At 44.6% G+C, this 25,349-nt stretch overlaps 1 long non-coding RNA gene across 2 annotated transcripts in view; it reads right to left on the reverse strand.

The window, feature by feature from the left end:
- Positions 1-5,495: 5,495 nt before the first annotated feature.
- LOC126639605 (uncharacterized) overlaps positions 5,496-25,349 on the reverse strand; it is a 55,514-nt gene continuing 35,660 nt past the window's right edge. For both annotated transcript variants that reach the window (XR_007628847.1, XR_007628846.1), the window contains exons 6-8: positions 18,977-21,310; positions 6,833-6,911; positions 5,496-6,365 (exon numbers count right to left, since the gene is read on the reverse strand). This is a non-coding gene — a long non-coding RNA (uncharacterized LOC126639605). The remainder of the gene's footprint in view (positions 6,366-6,832; positions 6,912-18,976; positions 21,311-25,349) is intronic.

Genomic DNA, 25,349 nt, shown 5'->3' on the forward strand with positions numbered 1-25,349 from the left:
ATCACGCGCGTTCGGTCCAACACGCTAAGACCACGTGATGTCATGCATGTGCGTCAAACACGCGATGTCACACGTGCTTGGTGTGAAGTCGAACACGCTAAGAACACACGACGTCACTCGTGTGGGTAGAACATGCTAAGAACACGCAACATCACGCGTGTGGGCTCCAAAACACTAACAGGTGACGTCATGTGTGTACCTCAAACACGCTAAGAACACACAACGTCATGCGTGTTCGGTCCAACATGCTAAGAACACGTGACATCACACGTTTGCGTCCAACACGCTAAGAACACGCGATGTCACATGTGTGCATCAAACAAGCTAAGAACACATGACGTCACGCGTGTTTGGTCCAACACGCTAAGAACACGCAACGTGACATGTGTGCTTGGCGTGATGTCAAACGCTAAGAACACGCGATGTCACGCGTGTAAGGTCCAACATGCTAAGAACAGGCGACGTCATGCGTCTGCGCTGAACACCGATGTCACGCGTGTGGGGTCCAACACGCTAAGAATTCATGACCTCACGCGTGTTCAGTCCAACACGCTAACAACACCCGACCTCACGCATGTGGAGTCCACCATGCTAACAACACGCACCGTCACGTGTGTGCTTGGCGTGATGTTGAACACACTAAGAACACGTGACATCACGCGTGTGGGGTCGAACACGCTAACACATGTCAAGTGTGTGCCTCAAAAATGCTAACATACGACGTCACTTGTGTGCTTGGCGTGACATCGAACACACTAAGTGCACGTGATGTCACGCATGTGGTGGGGGGTACAAAAAATCAGGGGGAAAAAATTGGGTGCAAAAAATTGTTGATAAAAAATTAGTGTGTAGAAAAAAATGGGGGTGTAAAAAAAATCGGGAGAAAAATTAGAATGGTACGAAAAATCGGGGAAAAATGGGGTGGTACAAAAAATCGGGGGAAAAAAATTGGGTGGTACAAAAAATCAGGGATAAAAATGGGTGTGTACGAAAAATCAAGGGAAAAAATTGGGAGGCACAAAAATCAAGATAAAAAAATGGGGGTGTAGAAAAAATGGGGGAAAAAATTGGGAGGTACAAAAAATCGGGGGGGAAAAAATGAGTGGTACAAAAAAATCAAGGGAAAAAAATGGGGGTTACAAAAAATCGGGGGAAAAAATAAGGAGATAGAAAAAATCGGGGGAAAAAAATGGGGTGGTACAAAAAATTGAGTCAAAAAAATGGGGGTGTACAAAAAGTCAAGGGGAAAAAAATATGGGGTGTACAAAAAATCAAGGGTAAAAAAATTATGGTGTAGAAAAAATCAGAGAAAAAATGGGTGTGTACAAAAAAATCAGGAATAAAAGATGGGGGTGTACAAAAAATGAGGGGGAAAAATCGGGGGGTACAAAAAATCAGGAAAAAAATATGGGAGGGTAAAAAATCCAGGGGAAAAAAATAGAGTGGTAGAAAAAATCAAGGGAAAAAAATGGGGTAGTTTAAAAAATGGGGGGGGGAAATTGGGGTGTAAAAGAATGGGGGAAAAAAATGCGGTGCACAAAGAATGGGGGTGTAGAAAAAAATGGGGAGAAAAAATGTGGGTGTACAAAAAAATCAAGGGAAAAAAATAGGGGTGTACAAAAAATCAGGAAAAAACCTATGGGGGTGTACAAAAAATCATGGGGAAAAAATGGAGTTGTACAAAAATGGGGGAAAAATCGGGGTGTACAAAAATCGGGGAAAAAAATGGGGTGTACAAAAATCCAGGGAAAAAAAGGGGTGTACAAAAATCGGGGCAAAAATTGAGTGATATAAAAAATCAGGGAAAAAAATGGGGAGGTACAAAAATCAAGATAAAAAAATGAGGGTGTACAAAAAATGGGGGAAAAAAATGGGGTGTACAAAAATCAAGATGAAAAAATGGGGTGTACAAAAAATCGGGGAAAGAAATGGGGTGTACAAAAATCGAGATAAAAAATGAGGGTGTACAAAAATCGGGGGAAAAAAATGGGGTGTACAAAAAATCAAGAAAAAAATGGGGTGTACAAAAATGGGGGAAAAAATTGAGGGTGTACAAAAATCAGGGGAAAAATGGGGGTGTACAAAAATCAGGAGAAAAATGGGGGTAAAAATGGGGGAAAACTGAGGGTACAAAAATCGGGGAAAAAAATGGGGGTGTATAAAAAAATCAAAGGAGAAAAATTGGTGGGTTCAAAAAATCGGGAAAAGAAATGGGGGTGTATAAAAAATGGAAAGGAAAAAATTGAAGGGTACAAAAAATGGGAGGAAAAAATTGGGAGGTACAAAAAATCCAGGGGAAAAAAGGGGGTGTACAAAAAATCGGGGCAAAAAATTTGAGTGATATAAAAAATCAGGGGAAAAAAATTGGGAGGTACAAAAAATCAAGATAAAAAAATGGGGGTGTACAAAAAATGGGGGAAAGAAATGGGGGGTGTACAAAAAATAAAGATAAAAAAATGGGGTGTACAAAAAATAGGGGGAAAAAATTGAGTGGTACAAAAAATGGGGGGAAAAAAATTGGGGTGTACAAAAAAATCGGGAGAAAAAAATGGGGGTGTATAAAAAATCAAAGGAGAAAAATTGGTGGGTTCAAAAAATCGGGAAAAGAAATGGGGGTGTATAAAAAATGGAAAGGAAAAAATTGAAGGGTACAAAAAATGGGAGGAAAAAAATTGGGAGGTACAAAAAATCAGGGGGAAAAAATGGGGGTGTACAGAAAATGGGGGAAATGGGGGTGTACAAAAAAATCGGGGGTAAAAAAATCGGGGTGTACAAAAAATAGGAAAAATCGGGCGTTCTATAAATGGGGAGGAAAAAATCAGGGGGTAAAAAAAATGGGAGTAAAAAAATGGAGGTGTACAAAAAATCGGGAGAAAAAAATGGTGTAAAAAATCAAGATAAAAAAATGGGTGTGTACAAAAAATGGGGGGCAAAATATCGGGGTGTACAAAAATTGGGGGAAAAATGGAGGTGTACAAAAACGGGGAAAAAATGGGGTGAAAAAATGGGGTAAAAATGGGGAAAAAATTGAGTTGTACAAAAATCAGGAAAAGGATGTAAAAAATGGGGGAAAAATGGGGGTGTACAAAAAATAGGAAAAATAGGTGTACAAAAAATCGGGGGAAAAATGGGGTGTACAAAAATGGGGGAAAAATAGGAAAATGGTGTACAAAAATCAAGATAAAAAATTAGGGTGTAGAAAAAAATGGGGTGTACAAAAATGGGGGTTCAAAAAATCGGGAGCAAAAATCAGGGGTACAAAAATAGGAGGAAAAAAGGGTTCAAAAATGAGGAGGAAAAAATCGGGGGGTACCAAAAATGGGGGAAAAAATGGTGGTGTACAAAAAATCAAGATAAAAAAATGGGGGGAAAAAATGGGGGGTAAAAAAATGTGGGTTTCAAAAAAATAAGGGGCAAAAAATCGGGGGTACAAAAAACAGGGAGGAAAAAATCAAGGGTTCAAAAAATGGGAAGGAAAAAATCGGGGGGTACAAAAATGGGGGGAAAAAATTGGGGTGCAAAAATTAGGGGGAGGAAAAAATGGGGAGGAAAAAATTGAAAGGTCCAAAAAATGAGGGGGGGAAAATGGAAGTGTACAAAAAATCAGGGGCAAAAAATCAGTGGGTACTAAAAATAGGGGGGGGGGAAATTGAAAGGTACATAAAATGGGGGGAGGAAAAAATCGGAGGTTCAAAAAATGGGGAGGAAAAAATGGGGGGAACAAAAAATGGGAGGAAAAAAATAGAGTGGTACAAAAAAAAAAGATAAAAAAATGGGGAGGTACAAAAAATCAGGAAAAAAAACATGGGGGGGTAGAAAAAAATCCGAGAAAAAAATGGGTGTACAAAAAATGGGGGGAAAAAATAAAGAGGAAAAAAAATCAGGGGAAAAAAACATTAGGGGGGATTGTTTACATTAGGGGGGATTGTTTACATTAGGAGGATAGTTTCATACATCCCACACACACACACACCTCTCACACCCCCCACACACACCCCCACCCACCTCCACAGAGGTTCCATCACTCCAGGGAAGGATCCAGTGCCGGCACTTGGGGAGGAGCTCCAGGTCCCACTGGCACCTCTGGCTGCAGCCCCAGGGGGGCACTGAGTGCATCCCACCCAACCCCCAAATTGGCCTTATTTCAAACCCCCTCCAACTGTCTTTATTTCACACCCCCTCAAATTGTCTTTATTTCACCCCCCTCAAATTGTCTTTATTTCACACCCCCTCAAATTGTCTTTATTTCACACCCCCAAATTGTCTTTATTTCACACCCCCTCAAATTGTCTTTATTATACAGCCCCCAAATTGTCTTTATTTCACCCCCCAATTGTGTTGATTCTCCCCCTGTGTGCCGTGTCCCCGCTGTGGCCGAGGTTCATTCCCCGCTGTCCCGCAGGTTGTTCCACGGAGCTGCTCTGGTCCAAGGTCGCATTGTTCCAATGCCGGCTGCAAAAAAGCACCCGGAGCACTCCCGGCCCCTTCCCTTCCCTCCCCTCCCGTTCCCCCCTTTCAGGCCCAGCGTTGGGGCAGGAGAGGGGGCACTGCAGCTCCTGGGGCTGGGGGGGCAAAGGGGCCCGTCCTGAACTCCATCCGCTGGTCAATACACACACCTGGCTCCATTTCTATCCACCAAGTGCCTTGGAATGCTTTCCCAGCAGTTTGGGCTCCAGCCTCGCCTCCACCACCTGCTTTCCACACACGGTGCTACGACTGAGCCCAGGAGGGCTGTGCTGACACCATCCCTGGGCTCCAGTGGCTCGGGCCTTGCACGACAGGACAGGGCTTTAAAGTTTCCAAACAACCTTTGCAGCATTACATACTCAGGCCACAGATTATCAGAGTCTGAGAGCTGCAGAATTGTTTGCTCAGGATCGACTACTGTACAACATTTTTGATCAACCATTTGTGCAACAAAGTGGACACTCAAACCCACATTTACCTACAGGTCTCCAGGGTTTTTTTCCTTAGAAATGAGGTAAACTCAGAGAACCTTAAAAACACTACAAGGCTTACCTGAAACACGCCTAAAAAACGCACCAACAAAGGCTTTGGAGGCTCAACTGCACTTTTCCAAGTGCCTCGCAAGGAGCATTCCTGTGTCCCAGCTTTACGGGCCTGTAATATAGACCTAAAATCTAAATTTAAATAAATTTTTATATAAATTGCATATTTATAACTTAAATTTTAAACTTTCTCATGCTGCAGCCTGGGGGGGACACCAACCCCTCACAATAAGGCAGAGTAGGGTACTCCATTCCATCATTTGCAGCCCTGATGGCCAGGACTTCAGATCCTGTCTGTCAGTCCAGGCAAAAGCAGAGGATGGCTTGGACTTGCCTCTCTCTGTCCAAAGAATTTACCACACAGATTTGTTATTTGACTGAGGGGATGAGCATTATCTTCACCTGGATGCTACACCCCCCACCCCCCATATTTATGTTTATAGAGATTTCTTCAGCTCTGCTTTTTTGGAGTCTCATGCAAAAAAAAAGAAAAAAAAAAAAGGTGTTTTTTAATATAAAAGCCACAGATAAAGTGAAAGACTTGTACGGTACCAGCAAAGTGGTTTAGGTAGTCATGACAACCATGTCAGTGCTTATAAAACTTCCCTTCTTTTTAATCTCTTGTGCAGCTCAGATAACACACGTGAGCTGTAAAAACGAGATCCGAGCCACAGCGATGACATGAGAGGCACAACGTCCACAGCAGCCAAACCAGCAGGGCTGAGACACTTCTGGGGGTCAGTAATGACAACTTCTGCCCCTCTCAGCTTTGTCATTCAGAGGTGGAAAGCAAAGCACAGCAGAAATAAAGACCCCCCTGCACCCAGAGAAGTTACGGATTTGCTTCCAGCACGAAGGGAGCGACTGCTGTCAGTGAAACAAACCACCACCCCTCCAATCAAGGGAGAAACGCAAGAAAATGGCAAAGCTTTAAAGACCCAAACCTGCCAAGAGTCACGTGGAGCTTCAAAGGGAAAAACAAGGTTGGCATCTGGACTCTTCAATAATTCCATGTATCATTATTACTGTTAAGCAGAAGTTACTGATAAAAAAATAACTCAGACTTGTCTTTTATAATAAAATAACTATGGTCATCATGTGCATTCTTTGCTCCTTTCTCTCAGCTCTGAAGAATAATTCTGCCATCTGTAAGAATGCCCATATTTGATATGATACTGAACCTACAGGGTGTCCATCAGCAGTGCTGGGGAAAGAGCTCCATCTTCTGGGAAACAGCCCTGAGGTGGCCAGGCAGGGACACTGCCCTCCCTCTCCAGGGCAGCCAGCAGATCCCAGGGATTCTCCGTGCAGGACAGCTCCTCTCAGAAACCCAGCCCTGCTCTGCAGCTGCCACAGCTGTTTAAGGAAAAAAAGAAGAGGCTGAGTAAATCAAGATTTCCCAGCTGAGCCACTGCAAGAACAGCATCTCCAAACCACCAGTGGGCACAGCAGGAACACCCCAGTAACCCAAATCCATGGGCGAGCTGGTATAAAACACAAACATCCCTGGGAGAGGCTTTGCCACAAGTTCCAGAGTTCACAGGATGGGAATGAGGGATAAATCACAGAAACATTTGCCAAGGTTAAGAGAGAGCATCTCCAGCAGGTGAAGATTGGAAGCTACCTACAGCTCTACAAAGTGGGAACAAATGTCCTGTGGTTTGGGATACCAGATTTAACAGTGTATGGATGGAGGCTTTGCATTTCTTTTGAACTCCAAAGCATCCACATGGGGAATTTTCCCATTCCCACTGATCCCAAGTGCATCTGTCCCTGCCCTGGTGATGCCAAGGAAGCTCCTTGGATAGGAATTAGGGACTTACAGCTCTGTCATTCCATCAGATTCTGCTTCAGCCCTGGAAAGCTGACCAAGTCCAATAAGCAAAGAACTGAATCACCTTCCTGTGAACACAAATGACAATAGCTGAGAACTTTCTGTTAATTATGTACCAGCCCATGACTTTGTTCTTACACGTTCAGTCATTTCTGTGCAGCTCTTGACAGCATTACCAGAACCACCGCCTCCTTTCAGCTCCTGGGACTTGCTCATTAACCACAGAAACATCTGGAATTACCTTCAAGGGGAACTGATCCTATTAAATGTCTCCACCTTCTTTTTGTTCTTCTGGAAATAATGAGCCTGAAACCACTACAGTGCAGAGCCAGTGCCCTGGCTGATCCCAGGAGCTGTGCATCCTGTCCCTGCTCCCCCTGCAGGGAGGGCACTCCTACCAAGCAGCAAAGAGGACAAATAATGCTTAGAGAAGGCATCTGGCACCAGCTTTCCCACCTGTGGGTTGCAGGTGATACCTCCTCCTCCTATTTTGGTTATGGGAAGTTCCTGATGACTATGGGAGCTGCTCCCTCTGGCCAGAGCTGGAGGACAAGGAGGTGAAAAGCCTGGAATATCTGCCAGGCCCCTTGGAAATCGCAGCCTGGGGTTAAGCTCTCTCTGCAGAGTCAGGGAGAGGTCAGACCTGTCTGGCTTACCATCAAAAAGAACTTTTTGCCGAGCTTTAATCAACGAACTTCAAGAGGTTTGTTGATGCAGACTCTAAACCACAGCTCCAGCTCCTCACCTGCAGTGCAGTGGGTTCTCTGGGACACGGATCCACAGGGAAACCCCCACTCAGCTCCCATAGCACGTCCATAAATAGCAGGCCCCTCTGACAAGGCTTTCACCTGCACTCCATGGCAACGCTGAGGTGGCTCTGCTGTTCCTACAAGTCACAGATCCACATGAGCAGGCAACAGTTGGCTTGGCCTGTTCATTATCCATGAGGACAAAGATAAGGAAGATAAAAGAAAAGAATTCCCAGCACTTTTGGAGCAGCTGCTTTACTGCCCTGAGGCTCTGCTGCAAGTATTTTCCTGCACCTTTTTCCAACACAACTTCTTGGACAAATCACCCCCTGGGTGCTGCATTTAATGTAATATAATTTGATATGATTTGAATGCTTGGGATGGTGTTGCACAAAAAGAGTGATCAGAAACAGAGCTTTCTAAAAGGACAAATCCCCCCATCCCCAGGGATTTAAGGCAGAATTCTCTCCCTCTCTCCAAGGCCAAACATTTCAATTCCCTTTTTGTCCCTGCTGGCTCCCGTGGTGTCCTTGGCTGGGGGTGTCCTGGTGGAGCACAGGTTACCTCCAGCCACCCTTCCAACAGTGTGTGCCAGGCCTGCCTCCTTTTCCAGAGGGAAATTCCCACCTGGAGATGTTCTCTGCCAAGGGAATTGCTCAGGGGGGGCCTCTCTGAAAGCTTTGCTGTGTGGTGTGTGGTGTGAATGACTGAATAACATCTCCAATATTCACCTTACAACTGCAAGTGCTGCAGGTAATTGCAGGATCAGGAATTCCTGGTTAACCAGACCCACTGAGCACCAGTGGAAACACAAGGTGTCCTGGAATTCCTCAGCACCAACAGCACGTGGCAGGAAGGAGGCAGCTCCCCCCCAGCTCCGAGGTGTCCCTGACATATGGTGCATTTTGCCTCGTCTGGGAGCAATTTTATTGCCTTTTTTTTGCAGAGCTGTTCTTTTTTCAGCGGGGCTTCAGAGGAGTGATAATTAATTTTAAAATAACCACGGGCTCCTTTTCAACTTTGGCACACTCAGAGGAGAGGTCCCTACTGAAGCACAGCCACAGCCAGTTCTAATTAGGCACTGGCTCCCCTTCCCAACCTCTGAAACAGGGCTTTCCTCAGAGGATGAAAAATCTCATCACCTCAAAGGTCCCATGTAGTGCAGATTGTCTTCCAGCTGCTGCCTCTGCATTTCACACCCTGCAGGGACAGGATAAAGATGCTCACACTTCCTTTGGATGGGGACGAGAGAAGTGCTGAGAGGGGAAACTGAACACACAAAATAGAGATTATCAATTTTCTGGCCCCATGTTTTCCTCCTCTGAATCCCCAAGGATCTGAAGAGAGAATGATGTGGTTTCTCACTTTTCTGAGGAAACAGCTGGCTTCAAACCCCTGGGACACACATCCCAGCAGGAGGGTTTGACCAACTTCAGGAAGCCTGAGCAAAACAGGAAGAGCCTGAAACACAAGGCTTTGGACTAGAACTCTGAAAGCCCCAATGCTCTGGGTGGTGCCCTGACCGTTAGGAAATCCTGGAAAATTCACACCTATGACACGTTCAAAGCCACAGCTAATGCCGACAACTTGGCAACATCCAGGATCACAGAATGCAACTCACTGGTCAGTTCATTTTTTAAAGACTCTCAGGAAAGGAACCTCAGCAGAGGAGAACACAGCAGGATGATCCCATCCCCTGGCACAACACTCCCTCCTGACTGTCAGGCCAAACTGGGACTCCCAAGCAGGAACGTTTTACAACAGTAATGTAAATGAGGTGCTTTCAAATACGGGTTGTTTCACTCCTGTTTTGATTCAGTGGGAAGTAAAGAGATTGTCAAGGGTATTTTCACCACCTCCCTCCCTTCTGGTGGATGGGAACCAAGTGCAGGGCCAAGGGCTGAGCCCCCACTGCTCCCAATTAACAGTTCAGGGGAGATCAGGCTGCTCAAAGGTAACCCAATTTGAGGGTCACTGCCCTGCCCCTGTAACCTCCATCTGTACACACATTTCTCCAAGGCAGCACAAATAAAAATCTGTGTCAAACAGTTATTTTCACTCTTTTATGTGTAATAAAGTTTTGGGTAAAAAGGAAGAGACCCAATGTCATTGCTTGGAACAAAGCACCTCCACCTGCACTGAGAGCTCAGGGCTGCAGATTGGAGGGGTTTGCAGCAACAAACAAATTTAAACCAACATTCCTACACCTGTAATTCCAAAGTCACTCTGAGTTTATAAAGATGTAAGAGGAACCACAACTGATACTCAATACAGCTCAGATGGCCCTACAGCTCTATAGCTGCTGTTCCCAGGGAAATGCTAATTACAAGGGATCTTTTCTGGGACAGGATATACTTGCACTTCCACATATGAGTAAATGGTCTACGTGAGCATCACAGACAAATCCACCTCAACAAACTCACAGGATGAAATGCAGTTTGTAAGTGCTTTAAAAAAATAAAAAAGAATAAAAAAGAATATTGTCCCAATCTGATGTTCTGTGCCTCTTTCTGTGTCACCTTCTAAGAATAAATGGAGCTGAGAAAAGCATTTTAAAAAGCTACAGTTGGCAATCTAACAGCTAAAACTGGCATTTTAAAAGCCACATTGGCAGGATACAAAGTTTCCCCAGGCAGCCTGAAAGGCCCTTGCCTTTTGAGGCTTTTAGTTGATTAACAAAAAGTTCTGGATCTACTGCCCAGCTGAGCTGGGCAGGACCTCAGGAGTGACGTGGTCCTGTCTGCTCCCAAAAAACTCCCCCAAAACTTCATAAGCAAGGCCTGTGTTTGGGAAAGAGACAACCACCTATAACAGCCCTCTATAAAAAACGAGGTGCAATTAAGCATATACTTTATAAGGCACATGCTTTAAAGCACAACAGTAGTTTTTTCCTACAATTGGCTTTAATCCCTATGATTTCCCCCATTACAGTTTTCCAGCTGTTGTCATTTTGGCCCCCTCCCTTCCAGGGTGTGCTTTATACATTCTCAGGAGCATTTCTTTATTATACCAGCACATGGACTTTTATTGTTCCATAAGTTAGTCCTTAAAACTTGCAGAAACGCCTCGAAACCTCCCATATGTGCTCACAAAAGTGAGGGGGAAGATGGAAAAAAAGACCCCTAGGAAATAAAGTGATGTTTGGTTGGGGATGGGAAGAGCTGAATCCTCCTCTGGTGAGCTGAGCCTCAAGCTGTGCCCACAATGATATTACACAGATGGCCAAGTCACCACTTACAGTCCAACTCATCTTCCCTTTCCCCAGCAGGAATTAAATGGTTCCAGGTATGGTTCACATGGGGTTGCAGTAGCTCAGTGCTGATCTCCCAACACTCACAGAACAACCACTGAATGCAGGTTATTCACCCAGTGTGGGAGACAGAGACACAAAACTCCTGAGGAGGCTGCAGGGGGTGAAAATGCACCCTTTGCCTCCAGACATCTGTACCCGAGGGATGGATCCCTGACATCTTTACTGGGAATTACAATTCCCCACCGTCACAGGAGTTTCACCAGCAGCTCTCTTGTCCTCTCAGCCCAGCTGTGCAGTTTGTGCTCATGGAACTTTCCTCCAGTTCTTCACAGTCTTGACAGCACAGTTTGTTGTGGTGGCTCTCCCCCAGCTGGCCTGGGGGATTCGGGAAGAGTTAAAGCTAAGTAGGAACCTTTGTTCAGGCGAGAATTACGCCCGGACCCGGAAGTTGTAACAATCTGGTTTTCCGGTAAAATGTGCTGAGCACAGCAAAATGTGTTTCGTGACATGCGCAGTAAGCAGAGTTATAGAACACCGTTAGTGGTCAATGGAAGAATATTTATGTATGTGGGAACCAGTGGAGAGTTGACATGTGTAGCCTAAAAAGTGTATAAAAGTAGCAGACATCGTGCAATAAAGTGTTCCAGCCTCTGGATCCACAAGGGTTTTGTGTCGTGTCCCGCCTCAACCCGCGACAGTTTGTGACTAATAATTAAAGGTTAATGTTTGGCCTCTTCCCAAACTACTAAATTACAGTCACTCTGTTTTCATTCCTTTGAAGTCCATTACACACACACACACACACACAAAAGACCTAAAATCAGCAGGTTCCCTACGTTCCACATGCTTTGGGATAGACAAGAGATAAGAACAGTGCATTTATCTAATTTTAAAACAATATATACAATTGCCAAGAAGTTGTGACTGCTACAGCTGTTGCAGGACCAAATGCTGCAGAGAGTCTCCAAGAATCAAACTAATTGTTTCCTCCAGCTTAAGTGCATTTACAGTGTGGCAGTTCCAAGGAATTAAGTGAAAATAGGTCAGCTGAGCTACTGAGAAAGACACCAAACCACGGAGCTTCGTGGAACTGAAGAGAAGAATGTTCCTGCTCTCCTGCCCCCTGAACACTCACTCTGCATTCCCAGTTCCTTACAAAGCCCTCATGTTTGTGAAGGGATCACAACCAGCCCTGTTTCAGAGCTGAGATTGTGGATTATCCCACACAATTCTAACACTTCACCTGTGGGTGACCTGCTCCCCTGACACCCCACCGTGGTTTCCACATCCTGCAGTGTATCCCCAACCATCTGCTGCTCACATGCTTCACCTAAATCCAGTGTTCCTGTCCCAGCTTTCTCTGAATTCAAGGCTCTGGCCTTTGGCAGCTCCTGTGCTCAGCTCTGGAGCCTTTCCCTGGCTGCAAACCCCCAGCCTGGAACTCAGAGCCTTTGCTCTCCTGGAGGGAAATGCCACAGCAGAGTCACAGCAAAGCAGAGAAGCGTTGTCCCAAAATAGGGGCCAAATGCTGCTTTCGCATCTGCTGCCACCTTTGTGTCACCCAGACCTTACTGGTTGGGTTTAACAGAGCAGCCCTTTAAAACCACTCATGAGGGGCTTAATATTCAGTGTTTTTGAGAGGAACCCACTCATGCAGCGTGGACTGAGAGCACCCAAAACATCAGCAACTGTCACAGCTCCTCAGCCAGACCCTTGGGTTTCTCCTGGAATTCGTTCCCATGCATCAATCCTTACGCACCCATTTCCCTGCTGTCAGCAACTGAGCCTCAGGCCCTTCCAGGGGTATTTACATCCTGCTACATTCACTGTGACTGATTCCAAACAGCACTTTGCAACATGACACTTTATGGCACCATCTAAAACCGCTCTGAAAATAAATCAGAGCCCCAAAGTTTCCCAGCAAGGGTTTGTCTGAAGGCCATCCCTTCCCAACATTCACCTGCTAAACCTGCCCTCCAGCTCTGGCTCAGCTCAAGCAGAGCTTTAGGAAGTAAAACAAGAATCCCAACAAACCCAAATTGCTAAACATTCCTTAAGCCAGAACATCTTGCTGTTTCCTGAAGCCTCCTTGATATATTTTCCCCCAAACTCTCCTTTATCACTCATTGCTGCTTCATTTCCTGCTCTTCCTGCCCTGAAAGGTGTAATTCAACAGTAAAAGACTAAATCCAAGCAGGTGAATCAAAGGCACGTGACATTCATTACAGTCATCCTTCCCTCATATCCTCACATGGAACAAAAACCTTGGCAAAGTCTGGGGAAAAAAAAAATCTGCTCTGCAGTTGTTTAATTTCCTTTTTTTAAATACTTGTGATATGTCTCAGTTAGGAAAAAACACCTTTAAATGCCTAAGTATCCTCCTGGGGAATTTGGATTTTGAGATGAGCACGTTGGGATGGCAGAATGGTGTCAGAGTGGGATGCCAGGCTGGGATGAACCTGACACAGCAACTTAGAGATGCAGACTGTCACATTTCCAAAGGCTCCTTTGATCAAAGAGTTTCCCAGCACATCTTTTAACCCCTTCAAACCTGACTCATGGTGAGAGCTGGTACCTCAGAAAGCAGCTTGGTACATCCTGGCACCCAGCCTGTGCTTTGGTGTTTTCAAGAGGCAGGATAATGTACCCTAAAAAGGGTTTAATTTCTGAAAACCAGATTAAAAAGAGCCCTTTTCCCCAATATTTGTCAGACTCAGAAGGCCTGGGATCAAGGCTGGTGCAGCACAGAGTTCTTCCTGCTCTGAGTGACCTTTGCCAGGGCTGTAAATGCGCTGCTGGTTCACAAGTGAAGCAGTTTTAGGGCACAGGGAAAAATCAGCCAGGTCTGCAATGCCAAACTAATGACACAACCAGCTCCTTCTGATGGCCACCCAGCTGGGGTGACATCCCATGTAATGTCACTGGGGTTAAACATTCCATCTGCAATTCCTCAGGCACGCCTCTGTTTTGACTGAAGGTGTTGAAATCAGATTTGATATTCAGGCAAATTAATTGTTAAACAGCACTTGAAACATGTCGAGTTTTCCAGTTTTAATGCTGCTAAAGAGCTCAGTGCAGCAGCAGCTTGTGCCACCTCTCTAAATGTACTTTACAGGAGAGAGATGGATTGGTATAATTGACATTAAGCACCTTTGGGCAGCTGGATCAGTTGCTAAGAAAACCTAGAGAGGACTCAAGCAATGCTTATTAACTATTAATAATGTCAACTAATTGTGAGGGGGTGGAATGTGGGGTCAACATCCACTTCTTGCAACTTCCCAAATCCAGAGTTATGTCCATGGAAATAATTGTGTGAACACAGAGCAGGAAAGGGGTTGTTCAGAAATGCAATATATGGCTGGACAATGTGGATTAGGGGCCCTATCCAGTGGGGTTTCCAGGTGTGTCTCCTGCAGTTGTACAGTCTGGAACTTGGTCCCTCTGCAAGGGTATAATTATAATTAATTAAATATTCCTTCTCCTTTGTGTTCATCAGACCAGCTGGAAAAGAGTTATTTATTTCCTAAAGCACAGAGTTGCCCCCCCTCTGCAGATCCTGACTGTGCAGAGCTTTGAGAGCACCCAACCACAGCTGCTTTCATTATTATTTTCTACGATTATTTGATGTTAATCCCCAGACCCCACTGTAAGATGCTCCAACCCTCTCCCTCATAAACTGATGATGGACAAGCACAAATCTTCCAGCAGAGCTGACTGCTTTGGTGGATGCCAAGGGGGAAAGGCCATGAGGAGTTCAGAGGGATGTGTGGGAAAGGCAGGGAATGCTGGCCCTGGAGACAGAGGTGCCAGCCAGGCCACCCCCACGGCAGTGGCTGTGGGTGCAGGTGGCAGCAGGAAGGGCTGCAGCTCTGCCCAGGGTTTAATTCATCAGTGCTGCAGCGCAGCCAGTTGGTCACTGGCAATGGAAAGGCTGTTTGGCTCTGCATTAACTCCATGGCCTGGACTCACTTTCAGGAGCATTTCCTGGGTATCTGCAACAGGAAAGCAATCCAAAGCAAACCTGCCCAGTCTCCACGAATGGGTCTATCCGAGCAGCCAGCCTGGATTGTGACCACTTCAACAGCCAAAGGTTTGGGAATTTCAGGCAGTGCTGACTTGTGGAATTCCATGCTCACAGAAAATGGTCTGGGGGTGACAGGCATTCCAGGATATCAGGGGTCCCACTCCTGTGCCTGAGCAGGATGGCAGTGGGATGCACAATGAACTGGCTGGATTAATGAAGCTGAATTAGGCTTTAAGCCTTAGTTAGCACAAGGATATTAATCCATCATTACAGCAAAATGTTTTACACAGACCTGTTAGACCTCCTGAAAACACACTTTTCACACATCAGGAAACATCTCTGGTTATATATATAAAAAAAAAAGAATCACAAAATCTGGCTCACAAATATTGCTCAGAAATAACTGTTCTCCAATGCTCCTATTTTTGGTATTTCTTGTTTAAAAAGCTGCAGCTCAGACTTAATATAGAATAGTTTAATAAATAGTCCTTGATGCAATGAGGACTTCCCCACCCAGAGAAAGAACTTCTCACCCAGGAAGTCCCATTGCCATTCCCACACTGAATTTTCATTGAGAACCCGGTCTAAAATCATCCAAAATTAATAACAACTTCTGATAAGGGCAGGTCTTAAATTATCTTGAGCTTCGTGATCCAAGTGCAGGTCATTTGTACCCAGATAAATATCAACTCGGCAGCACCAGCAGCCAAAAGAACCTTCTTTCCTCAGGTGAATTTTTAAATGCCTAAAGTTTGCAGAGTGGAAAAATCTTTGCATTGATTTTTTTGTCCCCTTTCCCTTTAAATTGAGCACTACTTTCCATTTAAAAGCACCTGTGGTAGAAAATGTCACCAAAAAATAACATATTGGAGACACAGCCTTCACCACTCTAAGCAAGAAGAGCCTCCAGAAGTCAAAAGTTATGCCTATTTATACCAACTCAGAAGGGAATTTTATTTTATTAAATCATATAATCCAAAAGAATTTTGCTGGAGTGCAAAGCTCTTGTTTAGCCTTTTGCACTCCGCTGGCTGCACAGGACAGGTGGAAATGAAACTGGAAAATATCTCCTGCAACATCTAAACCCTGCAGAAATCAAATTTACTGCTGTTTGGTACAAAGCCAATTTACACAAACAGATCCTCAAGTGCTGCAGAAGGTGCTAATTACAAAGTTCAGCTCCCCCCCGTTAAATTCACCCATTTTTCTCAGCAGAATTATCTTCCAATATTGATTTTCTTTAGTCAGCCTACAAAAATGCATCACAACCTGTATATTGGTTAAGTAACCCCGAGTTTATGAGCAATGAGGGAAACCAGAACGGGGTGCAACTCAGCAGGACAAGGTACAGACTCAGGCTCAGGAAGCAGCAAAGTGTTCTGGTGTAACTGTGTCCATTGAAACACTCCCTGAACACCCACCCAGGTGATCTCAGACTGACTAAGCTCCCCCTCAGTGACAAAAAGGAGGAATTAAAGCTATGGGGGTTATTTTCAACTTTCAAGCTGCTGGACAAGGGCCTATTTGCCTCATTGGAGAGGCTGAGCAAAGTCTTCAAGAGAGTCAGAAAGTCAAACTGGGTTGGAAAGGATTACCAGAGTAATTGGGGAAACTCAGAGACTGTGGCTTGATTAGCCAAAATGAAAGAGGATGGCACTGCCCCTCCGAGTGTGACTGAGGGAAAAGGAGGGAAAACAGCTCCACAAGCTCCAGTGTGACAGCTATAGAACTTCCCAGGATTGGATGCTTCTACAGAAATCAGAGTGGGACAAACCCAACCCCAAAACAGTGACCTGCCTGTGAAGATGGGATGGTGCCCCTGCTGCAGCAGCAGGAACGGGCTGTGCTGATCAACCCCTCGGAGTGGGATCAGCAGCACCAGGAGCTCCCGGGAAGCAACAGGGAGGAGCAGCACACATGGCCCTGCACTGGCACAAAGCCTTCAGTGCCATCAGTCCCAGGCTCCAGTTTTCCCCATGAGCAGGCCTCTATCTGCAGAGCATTCCCATCTCCCGCTGTCAGGATTTCAGGATGACAGGTTGAGCTGCAGTAGGAAACTACTGCACGGTTGATTAGTGCCCTGAGAAATGATTCCTGAGTCGCAGCCTCCCACCTGCTCCTTGCAAACCCACCCTGCACACGGGCCATCAGCTCCCAGGGATTCACTGGGAACAGCAGGATCAGTAGCACAGGAAGAAGTCCCAGAATCCCAGGACATGCTGAGCTGGAGGGGACCCACAAGGACCACCCAGTGCCACCCTCAGTCCTGCACAGGCCCATCCCAGGAGTCACAGCCTGTCCCTGAGAGGATCAGCTCAACACTCCCTGAGCTCGGGCACCCTTGGAGTTGGAATTTTTAAGGAGTTTAAAAAGCACCAGTAGATGAGGCCCAACACAATTTTATACAGGCATTTACAGGCACTCTGCCCACCTTAGTAGTTACCACCTTCACCATCCCCTCCCTGTCGTTTTAAGGGTTATTCTCCATAGAACTCTGTTCCCAAGGTCACTCCAGGCACTGCCCAGGTGAAGTGACTGCTTTGGCTGTCCTTGGCTTGGCCCTCAGGTGGCAGCTCAGGAGAATTAAACACGGTCTTTGTTCTTGCTTTCCCAAGGAGCAGAATGGATTTTTCCCAGGAACAAGCCTCTTTAATCAATTTTCCCCTGCTATGAGCAAGTTTTCAGGCCCTATTAAACCAGCAAATGCAGCTTTGGGTACACCAGCCTTTTTTCTGGCTCAACAGGCAATGGTAAACTTCAAGCAAAAAGCAGGTTAGACACAGTTACCGGTAACTAATGATGTCAACAAATTATACAACTGACCCTGGAAAAATAAGGGAACAGCAACAAACCCAGTTACAAACCACAATGGCAGTCACAGGCTCCTTCCTACTGTAATTCCTCTCCTCTCCAGGGATATAAGCAAAGTCAACCAAAAACCTTCTTTTCTGCCAGAAGACCTTCAATCTCATTCCCAGCTAATTGAAAGGATGGGACCCATTGGCACTAAAATTACCATTATTAATTACCATAATAATTACTTGTAATTATCCTGACTCCAGTGACCAGATTTTTCAGTCCTTTATAATGTAAATGTCTCACAATCCCACAGGATTGTGGGAAACCCAACCAAACTAGCAGTGTTGGGAATCACCCAGGAACAATTCCTACAGCCAAAGCAGTCCCTGAGGGAAACATCAACTTATTAATTACATTTACTCAGGCTATTCCACAACTACTGTTTGAGTGAAAAAAAAATATCTTAAACTCATTAACAGGGTCTAGATTTTCTTTTTTTTTGTTAAAAAATGTTAATTTTAAATATCCTGCAAAGGATTTAATGGCAAATACCAAACTCAGCTTCCTCAGACTGGTGCCAAAAACACGACACCACCAAGATTTATTCAGCAAACTACACATGAAGCTCCATTTCTTTGTAGTTGTTTCAGGGCACAAGATGTAACTGCCATGGATTAAGACACAATCCAGAGCACCTTCCTGAAGGATTTATTTCCAGCATTATCAGGCCAGTGAGTTAAACAGAGAGAACAAAGTTAAAGAGCTCTTTGACCTGGTGTCAGGCAAACCCCATTAATTTTCAGTGTCCCATTTACTGACAACAACTTGTTTTCTGCTCCTGTGTCGGTAATTACACATTGCCTGGTTAATACTTATTAAAATAAGAATTTACTCCATAAATACTCAGTTATTTTGGCTACCAAACCAGAGGAAGGAAGCAGAGGAGGGGATGAAGGGGGGACACCAAGCCAACAATTCTCCTGTCAGCTCATTTCTCTTTGCTGTCTTTTATCAATGAAGCAACTAATAAAAAATTAGACTCAGAGCTTAGTTTATATGAGTAGATTAAAAACACTGCCTCCTGCTGGGAATCATAAATTGCCTAAAGCCCCAATTTTTTCACTGGAATCTGCCTGTATGGTGCCAGGCTCCTTAGAGGAGCACGTGAGGGGCCCCTGGAGCAGGTAGAACTTTAAAAATTGGCTTAGACCCAAGGGCCCAAATGAAACCAGAGAGAAAAAGCATAAACAGGAAAAAAACAATCATTTGAGATCTTTTAGATATGTCTTTAATTCAAGGGAGACTTACTTGAGGGCTGCACTGGGAGAAGGCTGTTGGGCTGTTCAGTTCTGGTTGCTTTTCATCTCCTTGTCCATGTAATCCCAGGGATGATGTTCCTGACTGGAAGTGCTGGCTGGCTCAGTCAGGCTGGGTTTGGCTGCAGTCCTTGCTGTGGATCAGCTCAGGGTCAAGGAGAGGGAATGATAAAAGGTTAAGGCAAGGATTTAACAGAGCTGCTTTAAAATAAACAGAGCAAAATGGGAGAGAAGGGAGCTAAGGATGCAACTTGAGATAAGGAAACATGGAGGAAAATGTAATCTCTTCCCTACTATGGCACCAAACAGAGTTCAGGCTGTGCTGGTCAGGTGTGAACCAGAACCATGTTCCAGGAATATCCAAACATCTGCAGGGAAGTTGTTTCCATGGATACTCCCACCTCTCACCCCTGTGTTCCACTTCAGGTCCCTCTCGGCTTTGGCAGAGATCGAACATTTGGATGAAATTAAATTATTTTGCAAAAAATACAAATGAGGAAAAACATTTGCTGGGATGGGGAAAAGGGGAACGAGGGAGAAGGAGAAAGATGTTTTTAATTGGACTAAAATTTCATAGCCAGGACATTTTAAAGTCAGGAATCAGGCAAGACCATACCTGATCAATGTGGAGACAAACACTGGAAATGTTTAACTGTGAAGGAAACAAAAGGGTACAGACTTGAAGGGGAAACAACAGATCCAGCAGTGGTTGTTGCTGTGCTGGCTGCTACAATTTAATATCTTTATTAATGAACTGGAGGAAAAAATCCAATTGGATATTGATGGAACACAGAGATGATCCCAAACTATAAAGCATGCAAAAAATATCAGAAAGGGGGTAATTTTTCTAAGACAAAGATGTGCATTAATTAGAACTGAGACTATAAACAAAAATTAAGGGTTTTGATCATCTTTATGCATGTAGGAGATTCCCAAGTGACTTCAATAATTAGATCTAAAGTTCCAGGCAATATTTATTGCTGAAATCAAGATGCAAAGGAAACAACACTGAGTGTGCTTATAATATAGGCAATGAAATGAAGGGAAGAGGTTTTTCTGTGGTCAAGGAGGGCACAGAACTTGCAGATAGGGCTGTTAGACAAAAGAAATAAATAACTTTTACCAGCAGTAATTAGACAATGAAATAGCCGATGGAAATTCAGCAAAAAGATAGAAAAGTCAACCTTCAACAAAAGATTCTTCCATAAAGGAGGTGACCGAATTTAGTCTTCTGTTCAGGGGACACTTCAAGCCTCCTATCAACCATTTAGAATTTTAATTTCACTGTCTGTCTAGTTCAAAGATGCCATTTCAGATTTTTTCTTCCTTTTTATTCTCATGCAATTGACCTTTTACCATTAAGTGGAACAAACCTGCCAGAATCAGCTACAAGAGAAATTGGCTCCTCAGCCATTGCAAAAAACAGCAGAAACCATCTACAACTAATTTGCCATCGAAGTTACTCACAGCCCACCTCATCTGGATTTAAAAAAGAGAAACAATCACCTTCCTTTGTTCAAAACATTGTATGTTTTTAACATCAGAATGTTGAATATGTAAAACTGGGTTATTTTTCAAAGCTGTTAAAATAGAAAATTGCTTTATGAGACCTGCAAATCCTCATCCTGGTGGGTCCTCACGAAGGGGAAGTTTAAACACATGGAACTATGGACAGGACGTGGCTGGCTCTGGGGCAGGTCTGGAGGTTCAACCTTAACCGGTCTCTCGTGGAAAGCCAAGGACAGGAAATTTGCAATTTTACCTCATAAAGTGTAACCCAAAGTGCAGTTTTTATGATGGTCATGACTCAAAGGAAGCCAAGGCTTTTTATTTTTTTAAACAATGCATAAAACTAAGTCACCAGGCCAAGAAATGTGCTTTGGGTCTAGGTCAAACCCAGACCATCCGTGCTGCCAGGGGAAGTTCTGGGTATCTGAAAGCAGGCAAGTTTGACAGAAGCCATTTTGGGACTTTAACTATTTCCACAAAGCACTGATTAAAATCCATCACCCTAAATTACTGCTGTAGGGGGTAAAAGCACAAGCAGCAACACATTTCAGATCACTGTTTGCTCCTTGCCCCGGTCACTCCAACACACGGGGTCACGTCTGTGCCCCTCTAACCTGACCCATTGATTCCCAGGTCACTTCTGGGAACCCAAACCCAACCAGCAAAACTCTAAATTACAGTAAGAAAAGACCACATTCATTTACCCAGTGAATCTTGAGTTTTCAGATATATAACTATATACAACCTGAAATTGCCTTGTTCATTTGAACAAATCCTCTGGGCTTCTTTTCCTTTGTTATTTCTCCATCTTCAGTGCCTGAAATGTATTTATTTTGTTTCATTATGCTGCGCTTTCCAGTGCCATTTCTGAGAAAAGTAAACATATGGATTCTGCGCTTTTCCAGGGAATTTAGTCAGAGGGAACCCATCAGTTGGGAGCACAGTGAACAAAATTGCCAGTGGGATGATGGATATCTCCTGACAAGCTAAAAGGCAGATGGCTTTTGTTTCCATTCCAACCCTGACAGCAGAGAAAACTCAAATTGCAGTATTTTAAACCACTAAGGTTACTCTAAATAAATGTGATTCCTATTTGGATGATCAGCCCAGAAAATCAGGCACTTTTTAAAACTGGGTTCATTTATTTGAAAATAAAAATACTGCAGCATTTTAATTGAAAGGAATCAAAATGATGTGTTACCCACTCCCCACTTTCTTCTGTTATTTTCCTTAACAACAATCGATTAAGGAGTCCTTAACTAAGAGGTGACCTCTCACCTCTAAAATCCCATGTCTAAACAGGATTATGGGCTCAAACATTTTCTTCACAGTTTCCTTCTTTGAAGAAGCCTCTCAAGTTTTCAAACAATAGGATAACCTTCAAGGGCTTTGAACAACAAATGACAACTGGCCATGAAAAATAGGGGGGGAAATGACTACAGTGCCTGTTTTGTAGAAAAGGTCAGCACTTCTGATGTTCACAGAGCAAAAGACACTGTTTTAGCCAAACAAATCCCCAAATTAATGAGGATTTCAAGGCAAGGAATGTCTGCTCTGTCCAGTCAGAGCAGCACAGGGAGCTGAACTGTCCTCATTCCACCTCTCTTGCAGCAGCTCCTGAATCAGTTTAGGAGAAGCTCCTGAAGATGTATCGGCCTCGGATATGGAAGGAACGTGGTGGTGCTGCCATAAATCCAACACTAACCAGCTCCACAAAAGCAGACCAAGATTACAACTTTTATATCCTCAAAGACACCTGTAACACCAGAGCAGTTTCTAAATAAAAAGGCAAAGAGTTCATTCCAGCTGCCATCAGAATTCCCTCTCTCTCCAACACCCATCTCCCGGGGGACACAGGTCAGGTGCCACTTGGGGACATCCCCCTGAGCTCTCTCCTCTTCTGGATTTATGTTTCCACACATGACTCTGCACGTTACAGGATCTCTGGGCTGCTCCTCTTCTCCAGAGGCAGCAGAGAAGTGGTGAGGAAAGACAAACGTGCCCATTTTTCAGTTGTTTTATGACCCAAACTCCTTTATTTGTGTCCAGCGGCACAATATTATCGACCTGCACTCTGCCCACGGAGCAGGTTTGGATCAGATTTGCTGTTCTCTTATCACTCTTTGCTCTCCTTTGCCTGGTTATTTGGAGCCCTTGTACTCACAATTCAACACACTCCAACTCAATGTGGCATAAATGGGTTATTTATCAATTTATGGTAACTGCTGGCAGCCAGGAAATATCACTCGCTTATAAAATGCCTCCAAAGAGGGACGAGTGGCTGGGAGGTGTTTCTACATCACCCCAGAAAATAACGGGCTTTATTCTCTCATAGTTCCAATTAGGGAAAGCTGGAAGTGCTTTGCACACTTAGACTGAGCTCTGCAACTGCCTTAATTCCCACAGGGCCAGGCAACTCTGCTCCCCACGCTGGGCCGAGAGAAAACATCCTGATTTCCTTGCCAGCCTCAGTAGCAAAGCAGGACAGGATTAGTTTTCCTTCCCACTCACAGACAACTGGCTTTGCAAGCTGCACATCTACCCCTGGACAACAGCCTGAACCCACCCATGGACTCTGCAGGAGTTCTGAGTTTAACCAGCTGAGCACTGACAGCACTGGCAGTTCTGGTTTGGCACAACGAGAATCCTGACGCTGGAGATTTAACACGACTGATTCACCTGTTACTGCCACTTGAGGTATGAGGACTTTTCCTATCAGAAACCTGTGCATTTTAATGGCAATTACACTGTGCCCTGTAATAACTCCCAGTTAAATCCTTTGGCTGCACAAATGAGTGGATATCACACCTTTTCCACGCTGACATGAGATGTAATTGCACTTACATCACCCTTAGCACAAAAGGGCTTTTTTTTTTTTTTTTTGGAGTTATTAATCAGCCATGCTGCTGAAATTCCCCATTTCACTGACAGATGAAGACTAAGGAGTATGTCAAAAATCTCTGCCGTGGGGAGTCACACAAATACCAACCCACACCTGGGGTAAATGGTAAGAACCACTCAATATATGACTAATTTTAATCTCCCTCAGAAGGCCAACAATGAAAAGAACAAGACCAATCAAGGAGAGCAATAATTGAGATATCCACAGGTAAATAATGGATCCATTTTTATCCCACATTCCCAAGGCATGTCCTAACTGGAAAGGTACTGCAGGCTCACAGGTCATAATTGACAAGCAGAGTTTCTCCATGACATGTTGAGATAAATTCCACCCTGCAGTTCTGATTACTCCATATTTCCAGACTAGAGACAGAACACAAATACGCTTTGAAGCTGTAAAATTCCCGCTCCTGGTGTTTTACTCCCAGGTTCACTGCTCACTCTGTTGAGATTGTGGAATCTCTGATTTCCATCACTCTGATTTCCAAACATGGTTCAGCTTTTAGTGAAAGTCACCCTTCATTTAAGTGCCGTGTCAGAACTGGCTCCTCTTTGGGAAAATTCAGCAAACACACCATTATTTTTGTTGAACTACCTTCAGAAAAAGCAGAATATGACCCTTTGAGAGAAGCCTTGTGATGGCAGCATCGAGATGATCTCACCTCCCTTCTTCATAAGTGGGGGAAAATCAATGAGCTTGACTAAATTAATTTACTTCCACCTCAGCTCTTGTCAATACAAACAAATTATTCTACCTGGAGCTCTGTGCAGGGAGGTACAGATACAGTCAATAACTCAGCAGGAAATGCTGCCTCCAAACTGAAGCTTTTAGGTGTCTAAATCACTGGTCCAAACTATGGCTGTTTTGTATGTACTGCACAGGTCACTTTTGGGTTGGATTTCTGGAGCTGAGAACACCAACTCCCTTCACTCCTGCCATCCCAGTGCACACAAATCCACCCAGGACAATTCTGACTGTCTGAAACCCAGGACTGCTCCCCTCCTGGAAAGTACCTTCACCACCGGGATGTGAAGTTATATTCCTGTGTCCTTAGTGCAGCAATCCCACTGCTCCTCTCCACAGCAAGAAGGGATTTATGGTGCCTGTAAATCCCACTTCTGGACACACACAAAGACAGAGGAACTCCAATCTCCCACTTCCTCAGTGCATCCTTTCAGTCACTGTGTAAATGCAGCCAATGCTGTTCTCTGCTCTAAGAGACTTGGATCCAATTGCCCAGGACCAGAAAGACAAATAAGGAGTCCAGAAGCAATACAATAAATAGCTCTGGATTCTAATCCTCCAACACACCTAAGTCAGGCTGTAGCTAAATATTCCTACCTGGGGAGAGGTCAGATTTCTCTTTTGGGTAACAAAAGAATTGGCATTTACACCACCCTGAATGCTTAACACACCCCTCATGCCTCTGGATTTCCAACACATTAATCAGTCTCACAACTGGGTCTCTCCAACACAAAGAGTCTCGTTGCCACCAAACCCGACTCTGCCAAGGGAGGAACCTCCAGTGTTCTGATGGCATCGTGACTGAGACACTTCTGGCTGAGTCAGTGGCACTGGTGATGCAGGAAGAAGTGGATTGCAGATCTTCCAGGACTGGTTTGGTTCATGGACAGCCCCACCCCCCTCCTCAGCCCCAGGGTTGGGCCTGTGCTGTCAGCAGCTCCTGGGACACAAACAGCTCAGCCTTGGGGCCCACTGACTGCCCTGAGTGGTCTTTGGGGGAAAATAAACAGCCAAGGGGCAGGGGAAAATTCTACAGTTTATCATTCACAACTTGCAAACAACCCAACCCACGTCAGAGCCACCTGGGGCTACCTCCTTCTAACCAAGTGGTGGAAAAAACAGTGGGTTTGTTTAACGGGTTTGTTGCCACTGAATTATTAAAATGAAGGAGCTCTTTTCCCCCAGAACTCCACCAAGTTCAACACTTTTA

This window comes from Myiozetetes cayanensis, unplaced genomic scaffold (genome assembly GCF_022539395.1).
Source record: "Myiozetetes cayanensis isolate MyiCay16 unplaced genomic scaffold, myiCay2020 scf2-11, whole genome shotgun sequence".
Classification (NCBI taxonomy): Eukaryota; Metazoa; Chordata; class Aves; order Passeriformes; family Tyrannidae; genus Myiozetetes; species Myiozetetes cayanensis.